Source organism: Theobroma cacao, chromosome 3, assembly GCF_000208745.1.
Source record: "Theobroma cacao cultivar B97-61/B2 chromosome 3, Criollo_cocoa_genome_V2, whole genome shotgun sequence".
Classification (NCBI taxonomy): domain Eukaryota; kingdom Viridiplantae; phylum Streptophyta; class Magnoliopsida; order Malvales; family Malvaceae; genus Theobroma; species Theobroma cacao.
In genome coordinates, this window is record NC_030852.1 from 12,466,445 (window position 1) to 12,478,095 (window position 11,651).

Below are 11,651 nucleotides of genomic sequence, written 5' to 3' on the forward strand. Positions count from 1 at the left end.
GGTGATGAATCCTCTCTTGACCACTCATTTACCTTTGCATGCTTCATGACATACCCAAAAACACCCTGTTTAGATATCTGGTCGCCTCCAGACCCGTAGGGGTGAAATCAAAGTATGTCATTTCCCATACAAAATGACCTGGTGTCTCAAGTCCAAGGACTAGTTGCACGTATCATGATCTGAAACTCTCATTGAGCCCGTGACAACCGCCACGACGTCTCGATAGACATTCATTACCTGAAATGTCAATCGAAAACTCGCAAGGCTTAACATCAGTTTTTCTCGCTTCCCCTGTGAGTATTAGTTACTAAAATCATGTTTTGAGAGATTATAAACTATTTCCAAATCAAAAGAATAGAAAAATAATTTTTTTCTCACAAGGGCATTTTGGTCATTTTTCCTCAAAAATTTCGAAACCAGCTAAAAATATAGTATGCGAGTATAAAACACATAATTCATAATAAAAAATAAGTTTAAACGTCTATAACCTTCATTTAAAATGAAATTATGATTATTTGGATATAAAAAAAATAAAAGAAATATTCAATAAAATATTCTATTTTCTTATAAAATAATATTTTTAGAGTTATACGTAAATAATTTTTGCAGCGTAAAAGCAAAATAAATTCATACATATTGTAATACAGTAAGCCAGAGTATTTAATTTAATTTACAATAACTAGTGGGTCCCCAAATAACCAAAAGTAAGGAAGACTGTGAACCTACAGTTTGGAGGATGCAAATCCAATGGTAGCCTCGATGAAATAAGCTATATACAGCTTATTCTGAGCTTGGAATGGGTGGAAAGAAGGGTGGTGAGATTATATAATCCCAGTGAGTAAACAAATACCATCTAAAATATCTAAAGCCGAGTAAATAGAGACAGATAAAATAGTTTAACATACTGTAATTCATCACCTTTCAACTTGTTTCAACCAAACAGAATCAATTCATATAAATCGAGTAATCAACATGGCTTATGAATTTCTTAAAACTTTGGCTTGTGCCAAAATCATTCTCATACTCAGTTATCAGGGATACCTTGATCGAGGGCTATCCCAACCGAATCTGCCAAGGCTGTTAAAAAGTTATGTACGCATAAATCATGTTTTTATTTTGAAAACATAGTCGTTCCTTGGCGTTGGCTGAGTTCACCCTCATGTGGTGGTTTGGCGTGAAGTGAACTCTAAAGTGTTAACCTCAGGAGTTATCCATCCGCGCCTCTTATACTGAGGTATGAATATAATAGGGTTACTGTGCCCCTCTAATAGCCTGGTCCACGGAACCCGTCCACTGCAGTGACTAATTTATAACCCACCATACAATAAAATTGTAATAGCATGACATGACAATTATTTTATTTTACAGCCTCTCAAGGCAAATTAACAGTTCATACATTTCAACGCATATACCTATTCAGCCATTCATGCAAATATTATCATAAGCCATTCAATTCAAACCATGATTTATAACACAACAATTAGTCTCCAATTACTCCATTTTCAAAACCATCATTCAATTTCAAGACAATTTTATAAAATCATTTTATTTAAACACATTTTGTTTATAAAACCTAAAGATTTACCATTTAAACTCATTTTCCATAAAATCACAAAATCGGATAAAAATCACTTTAGATAATTAAGACGATAGTAAGGTTACTCAATATTTTAGGAGTTGAATTTCGAGTACTCCGATTCTTGATCCTCGAGTACTATCTCTTTACTTTTGCCAAAATGCTCACCACCTAGACATAATGCACAATAAGCCATTTACTACATTTGAGCTAAATTGTTATAAAACCATTTTAGGCTTTATACTAATGCATGAAATGGGATGTGAAATACTCGGGTAACTATCTAAATACGGTGTTCAATATAAATTCAATTATGTACCTAAATAAAATGGTATTGGCCTAATTCGATCTATCACCCGATTAATTGGCCAATACGTCCAATTCAACTCCAATTAACTCCATTTTTCTTCCAATTCTCCAAACCATCAAACACAAGTTAAATAACTTGAAATATGGCAAAATCATCCTCACATTTTCTCTTGAAAAAATCGGCCATGGTGGGTGCATCAACACTATAATTTTTCTTACTTGATTCTCACACCATAAATGACTAATTCTTAACCAAATCACTTAAAAAATAAATCAAAATCATCCTCAATATTCCACATGAAGAATTCGGCCAATGATGGGTGATGGAATAACATGAATTTTTCTTGCTTGATTTTCATGCTACACATCACCAATCAACTAAAAACACTAAAATACATTGAAATCTAACCAAAACAAGCATCAAAACCTCTCTCTAAGTGTTCAGCTAGTAAGATACCCATCATGCAATCATGTGATTCAACCATGGAAAATGCAAAAGAATGTATAGGAAAGGTAGATCACAAGCTAGAATTGAAAAATTTTACCTTTTGTCACTTGTTTCCTTGAATTTTCACACTTTTCCCTTGAATTTTTCCACCTAGGGTTTTTGTTCTTCTTTTCTTCCTTTGTTCTTCCTTTGGCCCGCCATATGAAGAGAAATAGGTTGATTTTGTGCTAATTTATAAGGAAAATAATAAATGGTTAAGAATTTGACACATGTTACCATTCCATTGGTCCATGTGTCATACTTACCCATTAAGTAATCTCTCTCCATCACTTAAATTTCCTCAATTATCCATGATAATATTGGGTAAAATCCATGTGCTGGACAAGTGTTGGGTGGTGTAAAATTACAATTTTGCCCTTGGGGTGGCAAATTGACTATTTTACCCCTATGCTGGAAAAAATGTCGAAATTAAAAATTCACTTCTTAAAATCAAATTATGTTCTAAATAGTCAATCTTGATCAAAAACTTCTTCCAACATTCCAATTTTAACCTCAGGTGGCAAAATGACCATTTTGCCCCTAGGTCATGAAAATTCTAATTTGACTCCAAATCGGTCCTCGAACTCCGAATCACCATTTTAAGTCATTATGGGGTTTTAAAATTCTCAATTTCATCTTAAAATCTCTATTTGGTCTAGTTCGAGGCTTAATACAACTTAATTGTACCATTTGGTACATTGCTGTCCTTTAGCGATTTTCGAGGTACCCAAGTAAGCAAACATGCATTCTTATGTAAGAATGGCATAATAAACATATTGTAGAGTTGGGCTTGACAGCACGACTATCACATGAGAACATTTTTCATAGACACTTGAGTGAAATACCAAATGGAGTTCTCATAGCGGGTCATGTTCAGTGAACTTGTTCTTTAACAAGCACCTACACATTATCCTCAAGTATCCCATATACTTCAATCTATGACATCTATTGATTACTTCCTAAGTAAGGAGGCTTAACATGTACCAGTCTTTGAGCATTGTCAATGCCTTGTCTTGACAATACAATGACTAGGAACAATTTTACGAACATGGCTTTGATGCATAGTGATCTCATAATTGTAACAACTTTACAATTCTCTTGCAAGGCCTTTATGTTCCATGGGCTTCATCCAATTAGTACTTAATAACTCCTTATTATTGCACTAACATGAAGGAAAACCTCTATCACATATAGTTATGTGATTAAGTATGCATTAAATGATAATATATATTTCTTGATCAATCCAATTGGCTCAAGGGCACAAGATCATGGTAATGGCATTGAGGGAGATAAAGCAAAAATTGAAGCAATTGAGAAATTACCACCTTCAACAAATGTCAAAGGTATTAGAAGTTTTCTTGGTCATGCTGGTTTTTATAGAAGATTTATTAAAGACTTTTCAAAAATTTCTAAACCACTTTGCAATTTATTAAAAAAAGATGTGCCATTTAAGTTTGATAATGAATGTCTTGTTGCTTTTGATAAATTGAGGAAAAGATTGATATCTACACCTATCATAATTAGTCCCGATTGGACTCTTCCTTTTAAACTAATATGTGATGCGAGTGATTATACGGTGGGAGCTATTTTGGGACAAATGAAGGATAAAATCTTTCATTCCATCTATTATGCTAGCAAGAGTTTGAATGAGGCCCAGAAAAATTATACCACAACAGAAAAAGAGCTATTGGCTGTAGTTTTTGATTTTGACAAATTTCACTCCTAGCTCGTGGGGACAAAGGTGATGGTGTACACTGACCATTCAACTATCAAATATTTGATTGCCAAGAAGGATGCTACACCAAGATTGATAAGGTGGATTCTTTTGCTACAAGAGTTTGATCTAGAGATTCTTGACAAAAAAGGAATAGAAAACCAAGTGGCAGACCACCTCTCAAGATTGGAGATGGAAGCTCAAGGTAAGGATTGAACTTTAATCAAGGAGACATTTCCTGAAGAACAAAACCTTCAAGTTGGTAAGAAATCACTTCCTTGTTATGTTGATTTCGTGAATTATCTGGTGAGCAATATTATTTCCCTTGATTTAAATTTTCATCAGAAAAAGAAATTTTTGCATGATGTTAAATTTTATTTATGGGATGAGCCTTACTTGTTCAAGTAGTGTAAAGACTAGATCTTTAGAAAATGTGCCCCGAAAAGAGAAATTCAAAATGCACTTCACCATTACCATTCTTCAAATTATGGAGGACAGTTTAGAGGAACAAAGACTGCTGCTAAAGTCCTCCAATTAGGTTTGTATTAGCCTACATTATTTAAAGATGCTCATAATTTTGTTTTGCATTGTGACAGGTGCCAAAGGATGGGAACTATCTTAAGGTGACATGAGATGCCTCTCAACAACATCCTAGAGATAGAAATTTTTGATGTATGGGGTATTGACTTCATGGGTTGATTCATATCCTCATACAACAACAAAATACATCTTGCTTGCTATAGATTTTGTCTCCAAATGGGTTGAAGCGGCAACTTTTCCTAATAATGATTCAAAGGTGGTGATGAATTTCATTAAGAAGAATATTTTCATTCGATTGGCACTCCAAGGGCAATTGTTAGTGATGAGGGGAGTCACTTTCACAACAAGTATTTTGATGCACTTCTGGAAAAATATGGAGTTAAACACAAGGTTGCAACTGCATACCATCCTCAAACTAGTGGCCAAGCGAAAGTATCAAATAGAGAAATCAAGAGGATTTTAGAGAAAATAGTGTGTCCCACAAGAAAAGATTGGATGATGCATTTTGGGCATATAGGACTACTTACAAGACCCCAATTGGCATGTCTCCATATAAGTTGGCCTTTGGCAAAGCTTGTCACTTACCGGTGGAACTTGAACACAATGCTTATTGGGCCGTGAAGAAGTTAAATTTTGATTTACATGTAGCAGGTGAGCAAACGTTGTTGCAATTAAATTGTGAGACTTTAACCTCTATAGGCTCATAACTAGGCATGGACACAATAACGTGAGCTAGGGGTAGTTTTGTCATTTCCTTAGTAAGCTCTTAAAAGTAAGTTTTAAACAATATTAAGACCTAAATGAATGATGAAAATATGGGTAAAATGATGATGATTTCCACAGTAGAGGCAAAATGGTCATTTTTCACCTCAAGTCAAAATTTTTAAGTTTTCGTGACCTCGAGCATTTCTAGACCATTATGGACTTTGTTTCAGTGTCAATAGAGTAAAAAGTTTGCATAAAGGATTGGAGGAGAACAAGATAACTTGTTGAGGGCATTTTGGTAATTTAAATGGAATGGATAAGCTTGAGTTATAAATATCATCTTCCAGTAGCTTTGTGAAACCTCGACCTTCATAGACGCGTAACTCGAAGTGAAACTTATGTTTAAAGGTTTAATTTGAGCTAATGATGCTAGTTTTACGTTACTTATAATTATTTTATGTCGTTATAGGAGTAGGATCAAAAATAAATTTAATTGGTGAAGAAAGGTGCATAATGAACAGTAGCCCTATTTGCATATGTTTCTGTTTTTCGAGTACATCTCCCACTACAGAAGTCAAAATGATATTATTTTTAGACCATTAGAAAGCTAAGAGACAGAGCTACAACTTTTATATTTATCACTTTTCCTAGTTCTAGCGGGAAGATTGTCAAAATCTTTATCGAAGTGAAATGATTGTGCTAGAATAATAGAAATTGGCAAAATGTTCGAGCGCCACGGCGCTGGAAATTGAGAGCCACGGCCCTCATCGTAAATTCCACAAATAACAAGATTTTGGGGTTTTTGAAGCAAGGACTTTTGAGGGCTACTTAAGGGACCTCTTTCAAAGGATTTTAGACTTTTTCCTAGTGTTAAAACCGTACAAGATTGCACAAGAACTAGAGGAATACAAGTGGCATTGCTAAGGGCATTATTATAATTTCATGAACAATTGGATAAGTTTTAACTATAAATATCTTCATTCTCCAGCACCTTCCTCAGATTTCCAGCACTTCATCTTCTTCTTCTTTCTCCCATCCCACATTTCTTCACCTTCCATGGAAGCACTCTTCAAGCTTCCATAACCTTCTCAAGTTAACCTTCATTTTCATGCTTTTGTGCTTTTTTTTATAGAACCTTTTATGCTCTTTCACTATTTCACCTTAAAACCCTTGAAATGTCTTAGATCAATACTTTCTCTCACTAACTAGGATTTTAGAAAGAGAAAGAAAGACCTTCTATATTAGTTTGGGAATTCTTGAGGAGATATTCAATTGCAAATCTAGCAAGGTGAGAATTTAAATTGAGTTGAAAGTTTAGTTGTTGAGAATGATTAATAGTTAGATTTATGAGTGTTTTGTAGTTGAGGTAGTTTATTCATTTTGGTGTGATTATAATAGTGTAAATAATTAGCCACTTGATGGTAGTTGGAAGCTAGTTAGGAATAATTAGTGGAACATGATTTAGGAGATAGCTTTTAGAATTATAGTTATGTGATTGAGTTAATTATGATGCTAATGTGTGATAGGTTCCACCGAAACCTCATATCACCATTCGGGGCATTAGTGAAATTTGGAGCTACTTTAAGAATCAACAAAGACAGATGAGTATACTTGCATTTCAAAATTTGTTTTGGGAATGTGAAGGTAATTGTACAAACATTTGAAAGATTTTATTCAGCTTTTCTTTAAAAATGTACCTTGGGAACAAGCCTTTGGTGAAGTGTTTTTATGTTATGAAAATGTGCTATATAAATGGTTTATGTGTTATCACAATATGATGATATGTATAATATGCATTGGGTGTTTCTTTTGTATGTTGATGTGGACCCAGCTATGTGTGAGTACAAGTGCGCATACGTTGATGATGACCCGGCTATGTGCGAGTAGGAGTGCGTATAAGTTGATGCTAACCCGGCTATGTGCGAGTAGGAGTGCACATAAGCCGATGCTAACCCGGCTATGTGCGAGTAGGAGTGTGCATAAGCCGATGCTGACCCAGCCATGTATTAGTGGGGAGTGCACATGAGCTGATGACGATGGGAGAGTGTACATGGTGATGGATATATACATACATATATATATATATATATATATATACATATATGTTTGCACATGTGTGACTATAATGTATGTGGAATTCTGCTTGCTGAACCTTGAGCATTTTTTTTAGTGTTCCAAATTGATTTGCATTGCAGTGAAATGGTTTATTTGGGATGAAAGGAAGTCTTTCTTGTTGCTCTGTTTCTCGCTGCAAAGAGAATGAAACTTTCTGTGCCGCTTATCACTTGGTTGGTTTTTGCCATATTTTCCACTTTTCCAATTTCATGTTGAATATGAATTCTCTATCATGACATGATTTATCAACCAAGGGTTCAGTTAAGGGTTTTAATAAGGACTTAAGCTAAAGTGCATTATGATTTCAAACTTTTCCTTATTATATTGCTTGTTCCCTTCCTTGTTCACTCACTAGGTTTATACTCACCATTTTCAACTTCATGTTTTCAGATCAAGAGGTAGTTGGTAACTAGGTCGAGGTGTATTCGTGTATTCAACCCTTGGTAGGTGTCTCGGCATTCAGTAGCTGTCCATTTCTTTAAGTCTCTCCGCTAGAAGTTGAGTACTTTCTTTTGTTGTGTATAGATAGACCCAATGTAAATTATTAAGACGTATGTTTAGATAATACATGTATCTTTGATTGGTAATGCCACTACGAGTTGGCAATGTTTAGTATTATTTTAATTCAAAGTTATGAAATGTGATTTAGCAACTTTGATGGAACGATGAACAGGTCATATTAATAGGCTTGCTTATGCTTAGTGGGCTATGTCCATTGAGCCCTTGCGTCGGTCATGGCTGGGATTTGGGTCGTGACAAGCTTCTTCTCCCATATTTTAACAACTTCTTCTCTTTCACATTGCTTTCATCCTCCATGGAAGCTTGATATGAAAGCTCCATAACCTTCCTCAAAATAGCTCAAATTCTCAAGCTTTTGTGCACTTTTGCATAGAACCCTTGTACTCTTTCACTTTCTCACTTTAAAACCCTTGAAAAATCCTACTTCCATATTCTCTCTCACTAGCTAGGTGTTTAGAGAAAGAAAGAGGGAGCTTTTATAATAGCTTGGAGAATTATTGGAAAGAATTTTAATTTTACAAAGCTATCAAGGTGAGTAGTAAATTAGAGTTGATTTTTAGTGTTGAGAATGATTAATGTTTAGACTTGTGGGTCTTTTGGTAGTTAAGGTTGTTCATTCAATTTAGAGTGATTAGGATAGTGAACATAGATAGCCACTTAAATGATAATTGGAAGCTAGCTAAGAGAAAGCTTTTAGAATTTATAAGTATGTAAATTGACTTAATTGTGATGCTAATGTGATGATTAGGTTCCAACGAAGCCCCACTGTCCCATTTGGACCATTAGGGAAGTTAGAGTCGACTAAAGGTTCAACAAAATACCGATGAGTGAACTTGCATTTCAAAATCATTTTGGGAGATATAATTGTATTTGTATGAAACGTTGGAATGATTTATTCCAACTTTTCTTTAAAAATGTGTGTTGGGGAACAAGCCCTTGATAAATTGTTTTGATGTTGTGAAAATGTGAAATGTGTAAAAGGACAAACTTATGTGCTCCTATATCATGTTGATATATATATATATACGAATATATGTTGTGCATTGCTGAATAACATTGTGTAATGATATTGACTCGGCTATGTGCAAGTGGGAGTGCGCATAAGCCGATGCTGACCCGGCTATGTGCGAGTGGGAGTGCGCATAAGCTGATGCTAACCCGGCCATGTGCTAGTGGGGAGTGCATATAAGCTGATGATGATGGATATATATATATATATATATACATACATAGATATGTGTGTTATAGAAAGTTCATGAGTATGATATATGGTTTTGTACATGTGAATCTTGCATGTTGATCTTTAGAAAAATTTGTAAAACATGTTCATGTTGATTTTGTCATTTCAACAGGATGGCCTTTTTTCTTGAGAGAATGGAAACTTTTTTTTGGTGCTCTGTTTCTCGCTACAGCGAGAAAATATTTGGAGCTTCTCACTGCAGAGAGATTCAATCTCGCTGCAACATGAAACATTCTGTTTTGGCCGCTTGAATCTCGCTGCAGCGAGAAACTTTCTGTCCAGTATGCTATCTTGTTGATTCTTGCCATATTTTTCCATTTCATCTACACCATAGTTGATCATGGACTCCCAACATTTAGGGGTTTATTTAATTAAGTTTGAAATGAGGAATTTTGGTGAGAAACCCTTGGCTAGCTAAGAAACCCTCAACCAGTTGATAATTGGAGCCCAATATGACTTGAATTGAGTGAATGCTAAGAAACCCTCGGCCATCATGGACCCGTCGTTTACTTGACTTGAACTGCATGAATGCTATTAAAGTTTTCACTCTTCAAAACCTTTGTTGTGCATGGACCCTTTTCATCAAGTGATTTACCCATTTGAGGTTTACATGAGGGGTTTAATAAGAACTAAACTAAATTGCATTGTTTTAAAGATAAATGCATCATGATTTCTTTAAGTCTTCCTTATTGTTTGCTTGTTCCCTTCCTTTGTTCACTCATTGGGTTTATACTCACCGTTTTCAACTTCATGTTTTCATATCAGGAGGTAGTCAGTAACTAGGTCGAGGTGTCCTCGTAGATTCGACTCTTGGTAGGTGTCTCGGCATTTAGTAGCTATACTTTCGCCCGAGTCTCTTCGCTGGCAGTCGAGTACTCTTTTGTTGTGTATAGACAAACCCCATGTAAATTATTAAGACATATGTTTTAGACAATACATGTATATTTGATTGGTAATGCCACTACAAGTTGGCAATGCTTAGTATTAATTTGATTCGAAGTTATGAAATGTGACTTAGCAACTTTTGATGGAATGATGAACAGGTTATATTAATAGGCTTGCTTGGGCTTAGTGGACTACGTCCATTAGGCCCATGCGCCGGTCATGGCCCAAAATTTGGGTCGTGACATAAATGAACTTGATGAATCTCGCCTTCAAACTTATGAGAATGCCAAACTCTATAAAGAGAAAACAAAGCAATGGCATGATAAGAAAAAAGTGGAAAAAAGCTTTAAGCTGGGACAATTAGTGTTGCTCTATAACTCTCGCTTGAAATTATTTCTGAGAATGCTTAAATCAAGGTGGTCTAGTCCATTCATTGTCAATGACGTATTTCCACATGGAGCAATCGAAGTTAGAAGGACAGATGGTTGAAAATTTAAAGTCAATGGACAAAGATTGAAACATTATTGGGGAGGCAAAATTAATCGTCACAAGTCCTCAATACACTTCCTTGACATGGCCTAGAGTCCAAGTCAGTCCAACCGAAGACTATAAATGAAGCGATTCTTAGGAGGCAACCTAAGCTCCTTAGTCGTAGTTATTTTTGTCTTTTATTTAAGTTTTGTTAGTTGCAATTTGTTCTTTTGATCTAATTCTTTTTTATTTTTCCTTTGCAAGTAATTGGTTAAAAAAATTCAAAAAATAAAAAAATAAAAAAGTCAAAGCTACGACCCTCAAATTAAGTGCCGTGGCCCTAAAATAAGGAACAACACAGGCTAAAATAGAATGTTTTAGCACTGCTGCACTCCCTTTGAGTGCTGCGGCATTGAAAAAATGCTTTAAACAGAATGTTTGAGTGCTGTGGCACTCAAACATGAAGCGGAAGGCTTCGGGTGCTAGGAGATGAGAACCGTAACGCTAAAATGGTACCCAAACGTTCCAAGCCAAGCTCAAGTGGCACCTTTGATAGATCAAAGTTCATCTCTACCGATGCCTCTGCTCGATATCAGACATCGTTGATCAACAAAGTGCCAATTCCTGAACAAGGGATAGATATTCCCATTCTTCCTTATAAGGAGGTTCATGACATGCTTCGAGACAGACATTAATAGCTATTTAGTGACCAACCTGAAGCTGCAGTTGTGCCTGTAGTCCTAGAGTTTTACGCAAATGCGGTTGAGCATGTTGATGGTGTTGCGTTTGTCCGTGGCAAACAAGTCCCTTTCCACAGTCAAGTTATCAACGTAATTTTTAGAACCCCAATATTGAGAATGATGAATATGGGCAATACTTGGGTGATCATCAGGATTGTAATGAGATTATATTGATGCTTTGTGATGAGGGAGCCCAATGGAAGACCTCACATGGTGAGCCCATTTCATTTAAACAAAGTGCCATGAAAAAGGAGTTGAAAGTTTGGTTACACTTTGTAGCAACACGATTACTCCCGTCCACTCATATCAGCGATGTCACGAGGGATCGCGCAATTCTCATTTATGCCATT

General features: G+C 35.6%; 1 pseudogene; it reads left to right on the plus strand.

Annotated features, from left to right (window-relative positions):
• Nucleotides 4,117-10,672, plus strand: LOC108661140 (annotated as a pseudogene).